Here is a 6,562-nt window from a genome sequence, read left to right on the forward strand (position 1 = left end):
CTTTCCTTCCATTAGAAAGTCTGATTTCACTGTTAGAACTGAGTAAACCTTAAACGGCAAAAATAATTAAATAACGAAGAAATAACTAGTTTTGACGCTTACTTTTCTATCAAAACAAATAATCATAACGACATTATGTTATGATGTCTATTTATAATAGAACAAGTCAAATGTGTGATGGACTTGCATAGCCGTATTAAAACGTAACTCGTATCTTCCTATCAATAACTGACGTAGAAGTGAATTTTCCTTGATGTAAGACAATGGTAGTGCACAGGTCAGCTTTCAGTTAAATTATCATTGTGTTTATTTTGAATGTTATAGAACATTAGGTATAAACTTCAAAAAATGTGTGTGGTTGTCATGGTAACTGAAGACAGCTGGCGGCGAAACTACAGATACTACTGAAGTTTTCTGTATGGGATTTTAAATTGAAATGAAATGACTTGTACAAGACAATAATAACGAAAAAATGTAATAATAAAATAACATTGAAATCATGGTGGGAATATAATTTCACCTCAACATTTTCAAAGAAGAAAAACAATCGTGTAGTCTGAGTATTTAAACCCAGTCGTCTGTAGTGGAGTTTATATACTTCATTGTGTCTGAAAGAGCGGATACTTAAACACTGACTGACTGGAGAGACCAGTGCGAAACAACTACGTCATTCCTAATATGGTTCTAATCTAAATAAGGTAAAGTAAATCCAGCATGATTTCAACATCCAGAAAAACGCGGCACCATTTACTTTGTAATGTTAAGCTTTATTAATTTTGACATTACTTTTATAAGTAAAACAAATAATTTGGACCAGTAATATAGAACAGCGTAGCCATATTTTAAAAAATATCTTTGTATACTTTTTTAAGAACAAACATCATTGTTAAAATTTAATGTAAGTCTATAGATTATTTCATGAAGAAGGTCCTTTCTTGAGTACAGCTTTAGTTAAGAAAATTAAAAATATAGTTCATAAATATGAGCTTACATCAACTCCTGCACCTTTAAAACTTTGACAGATAGTACTGATCTTTTTGTATGCATATATGACAAGGCTGTTGTAGTTTTCATTTCATCTACTATCTTATCTACTGTTAAAATTGGTACGCATTCAAATTCTTGAAGTCTGATGAATTTTTGAACAAGACGTTTCACATAGTCTTCCTCACTGTCCTCAAAATCTGAGTCTTCCAACTCAACTGTCTCAACTCCGTCATTGTTTGACTGTTTGTTTTGTTTCTTGATATAGACAAACACACGGTGCACAATCACGTGGTCTATGACGTCATGCTGTAGGTATCGCGCCAAGCATTTTTTGTCAACAAAGCGTCGATTCGAGAAAAATCGTCGTAAGTATTTTGTTACGAAGTTTTGTAAAATGTCTTTAGTATGTTGCAAGTCCGTTTATAAATGCGTACCTCCGATCACACAGCATCTGTCCGTGTTTGCTTTAGTTTGGCTGGAAAACGGGACAAACTGACCAAAATCTCAAGATCGCTCTTGTTATCGCTCCAAGCTGATTCAAGAACCGCATTAAAACCAGCTTTCTCTTGCTGAATTTTCCAGATGGCCGTTTTTGTTTGTTACTTTTTGTCTCAAAACAGCCGCTGATAGATTATTTTTCACGTTAAAAGTGTTATTTTCAAGTAAACCCAAAGATAAAAAAGTATGCTATTTCGGCAAGTTCTGAAAGATAATTGATATCGCAACAAGCTTAAAATGTATGCTCTAGCACGTAGTTCTAAAAGATAAATGCTATCGCAACAAACTGAAGCATTTATGTGCGACGACGGCTTGAAAGGTTTGAGCGTGATTTTCAGGATAAACAACGGCTTTGAAGCAAAATAAATCTGTTTATATGTTAATGTAGAGCGGTAAATTCGCGGGGCTATTATTATCATATTACAAGATTAAAGGTTAGTCGTCAAAGAAGACTAATAAAACATATACAGTTCTTATGTTTGTAATTTGTTCTGTGATTTACAACGATTTGATTAATGCCAGTATTTCATAGTTCAAAGTATGTTTTGTTGCAGTAGTCATTAAATACAGTCACAATTGGCCGGACGTCAACAATCCGTCTAATACAGCGCCCACTCACATGCACGCTTGAACACACACACGCTTGAAAAATCGCCCATGCCCTTGCACTGCTTCCCAAAATGGCCTTTAGATCTTTTACGATCTGCATTAGATCTTTTACGTGAGGTAAAAAAAAGCTTCTATTTGCCACCAGGCTGAGTAAAATAAATTTCAACCAATGAATTCCATCATATACACAATACACTTTAGGACATTTCCGTTACAAAAATATACACCCGGAAATAAACGTTTATAAGCATATCATTTTAGGCCATGAGTGCAGTTTATTTCGTTTATTTCCGGGTGTATATTTTTGTAACGGAAATGTCCTTAAGTGTATTGTGTATATGATGGAATTCATTGGTTGAAATTTACTTTACTCAGCCTTCTTTAACAAACAAACAAATTGACGTCATACTTCTTGTAATGCAAAATCAGAATTACGGGATTAAGAAGTATTAACGTAGTCTTTCTATTTTCAGAAAAGAAAACGTACTGTTGATATATTAAGCCTTGTTCACTTTATTTACAGATAAACATTGGGTCTTTAAGAAAAACAAGCTAAAGCGATCAATAGCTAAACAATTCTGGCATTATTTTGCAAAGTAAATATATAATGAATGTTCAGAAACAAATTCATTCCACTTTTTCAGTAGCTAAAATATAGTGGATATATTACACACCTTTAAAATTGTAGGAATTGTAATACAGAGAAAATAGTTTGCAATTGATACAACTATGCTTCGACATGTGGAGCAGTTACTGGAAGAAATTATTTTGAAGTTTCGAAATATAAAATTTTAATATCGTATGTTACATTCACATTCATTGGCAAAACTGGTGTAAGCGTCTGATTTTATCCGAAATCCATCATTACAGAAATAATATACATATTTTAGATACTATAAACACATCTTTAAAGTTTACAAAATTAATGTAAAAGTTCTTTTAACACATCATGAACTATTGTTTCAGAAATAACAGGATTTCTTACTTTCAATGTAGAGACAAGGTATATGTAAAAACCAAATATTCATAGGAACGAATTTTCGGGAAATGATACATTATTTTACAATCATATGATAAGTGTGAGTTTTATCTTGTTTACGTATGATTATACATGAACATGAAGTTACATGTCTTTAAAACTAATAAAAATGAAGCTGAAAGTTCTGGAATATGTTAGTTGTAAAATATTACAAATGTTTAAACGAACTGACTCAGGAAAAGTCCAATCTACATCATGATACATAGCCTTAAAGGCTTACGAGAGTTAACTGTGTAATAACTAAAATTTCCAATATACAAAATGTCTTCAAACTTGGTCTATTGACTCATGACAATGTCTAAAATAGAATTTTGAAAGAAACGCCCTATGTCAGCAGCCTTGAATTTTTAATCGAAAGGCAGTCAAGTAACACGCAAACATGTTGTGTATCATCAGTTTCGAGTCCAGTTCTAACGCTCAGAGGGATCATAGTTTGCTTTCATTCTGCCTTGCACTGCTGTCCCATCGAACACAAAGGGGTCCCACTTAACAGCATTCCTGTCTAGGCTCACTTTAGCTACCTTTTTCATGCACAAGACCCTAGTTCTCTCTGAGCGATCAAAGTCGTGGTCCCTGTAACAAGCAAAAAGACAAAAACTGGTAAAGTCTTATAAATTTTAAAATGACTTATCATAAATGCAGATGTGACATGTCTTGTGCTTGCTATAACATGTCGCCACGTATTTAATCCCAAAACAAATGAATACATACATGTACTGCTTAAATTACTGCGTTGCCAAGGGCGTTGATAGTTTTGTTTTACTCATAGTTCGTTATGAACTGACTCAAATCGAATGTTGGTTTCTTTTGTCTTTTTTTTTCTACGGATCTCTTCAGAGTTTATTCAATTATTTTGTAACACGAAGGCGTTTCCTATTAAGTTTGTTTGTTTTGCCGATGTAAAGGTTATTTCAGTGAGTTTACAAACTAGAATTTCCCATATTATTATCATTATTATTATTATTATTATTATTATTATTGAATATAATTTATTACCTGTCTTCCAATGTACAACGCTTATTAGTGGGCACACGTTGTATGGATCTGACATCTGCTTGTTGCTTTGTCCACCAGATTGCAAACAGCCTTCCGGCTAGTTCGATAGTAAAAGGACCTGTAAAATGTTTAATCCAATGTCATATTTTCTCAAAATAAAAGTATCAAATATTTCATATGGCATTTGCATTATCATTTGACCAGTTTCGGTTTAGGTAAAAGAGTGATATGCGTTGATTTACGTATGAATACTGATGGGAAAACTGACTTAAAATAAGAATATCATTTCAGCTTGTTGCGATATCATTTATCTTTCAGAACTTGCCGAAATAGCATACATTTTTTATCTTTGATTTTACCTGAAAATAACACCTTTAAGGTGAAAAATAATCTATCAGCGGCTGTTTTGAGACAAAAAGTAACAAACAAAAACGGCCATCTGGAGAATTCAGCAAGAGAAAGCTGGTTTCAATGCGGTTCTTGAATCAGCTTGGGGCGATAGCTAGAGCAATTTTGAGATTTTGGTCAGTTTGTCCCGTTTTCCAGCCAAACTAAAGCAAACACGGACAGATGCTGTGTGATCGGAGGTACGTATTTATAAACGGACTTGCAACATACTAAAGACATTTTACAAACTTCGTAACAAAATACTTACGCCGAATTTTCTTCTTGATTCGACGCTTTGTTGACAAAAATTGATTGGCGCGATACCTACGGCGTGACATCATAGACCACGTGATTGTGCACCGTGAAACAGTATCTGCATAATCTGGTATACTCTGGCTATGTGAAATATCTTGGTGACACCGAGTTACACGGGAAGTAAAAGAACTGTACTCTCGTGAACAGCCCTGAACTTGGCATGATACTTTACATCCACTCCTCACATGCACCATTCAAGTGAGTAAATAAATCAAGAACTGAAGTAAACCATTGTTCACATAAGGTGCATTTTCTAGCAGTGGGACACAAAGTTAAAGTGGACAGCTGTTTATCCCACAGGTGATGAAAAAGCTTGGATCGCTTTTATGTGAAAAAGCAATGTGATGTAAATATAGCTTCACACTGCCCGTGTGCTTGTCACAAAAGTTACATACTATTACTGGTAGTAGTCTACTAATCCAAAATGTTAAGCAAATGACTGCACTAAGAACATATTTATTCGTTGAAACCATACCTTACAATGCGAACACCACCGAACGTTGTGTAAAATATGAGCGTCTCGCAGGGCCGAACGTTTTGTAAAGGAGGCAGTAAACAGTTTTCTGAACTTCTCGGCCTAGAGTCGCCTACCCAACTTTCAAAACCTCACACAAAAGTCTGTAACCACACGCCTGAAATAAAGATATTGCAACATTAACATCACTGTATGTCTATCGTTACGAACCATCTGCAATACATCTCTAATATCTAGTTTTCTGTTTATAAGACCTGAATTTTGTGCTCTCCCGGTCGCGGAAACTGATGACGAAAAAAACTAAATTGCCAATTTTCAAATCGCTGTAGAAAATTCCCTGCAAATGATAGCCCCAACTGCTACACTGTTCCATACTCCGGTAACACTGTAAAATCTGAAAATAAGCTCAAATATATGTGCCATCCGTACCGTTTTTTCACTATTCCAGTTTTCCTGAGGCTCCTGCTAAAATGACAACCCCACTTTAAGCTAGCTCAGAGGAAGCATGTATACGCACATGCAACTCGTTACGTCATACTATCAAGATCAAGGCTATTCAACTGATTTTCTTTAGATAAGTGAAACTCAATTCTAGCCGCTGAAACTTCAATTCTAACAATTATTATTATTTTAAACTTCAAATATCCACTTAAATCCGTAAATTGCCTCTTATTTGTAAATGGCCAGTTCGACACTAACAGCTCAAAACTGTTTACTGCCTCCAAAATATATGAGCGTCGCGCAGACGCAGATTATTTTTACATATTTACACGTCCATGTTAGATTTACGCCGCATTTCGTGTAACGGTTAACGGAAAATTAACACGTACGATAGATAAGTTACACACTAGTTAGTGTAGAACATCTTTACACCAGCAGGAGTGCAAACAATGTTTAACAATTAAGAAAGCCTACACTACGCATTTTTCAAAGTGTTACTAAACACAACATAGAAAACAAAGACAACGCTGGTGTAAAATCATTCTTTGATATACCTAAATTTTACCTGAAGTGTATTTTTACCTTGAAATTGGCGTAGCTTCGTTGCTGACACCAATTCTGGTGTCAAAGTGACACTTATTACAAGGAAATGTTACGCATTTGTTTTTACAGAAGTTTACATACGTTCTGCAATTTGTATAAGATCAATTTATATTTTTACATGTAAAGATTGGAAAGATCCCTTTAAAAATGTGAGAGATGTTAATCAGACAAGATTTCAGTAGTGTTTTGCACACTGTAAAATTTCAAACGGA

General features: G+C 34.5%; 1 long non-coding RNA gene across 1 annotated transcript; it reads right to left on the minus strand.

The window, feature by feature from the left end:
• Positions 1-3,463: 3,463 nt before the first annotated feature.
• On the minus strand, positions 3,464-5,817 carry LOC123553209 (uncharacterized). The gene is made up of 3 exons (XR_006686673.2): positions 5,307-5,817; positions 4,130-4,247; positions 3,464-3,706 (listed from the first exon to the last, which is right to left on the minus strand). It is a non-coding gene; the product is annotated as an uncharacterized LOC123553209 (long non-coding RNA).
• Positions 5,818-6,562: the final 745 nt, after the last annotated feature.

This window comes from Mercenaria mercenaria, chromosome 4 (genome assembly GCF_021730395.1).
Source record: "Mercenaria mercenaria strain notata chromosome 4, MADL_Memer_1, whole genome shotgun sequence".
In the NCBI taxonomy this organism is placed as follows: Eukaryota; Metazoa; Mollusca; class Bivalvia; order Venerida; family Veneridae; genus Mercenaria; species Mercenaria mercenaria.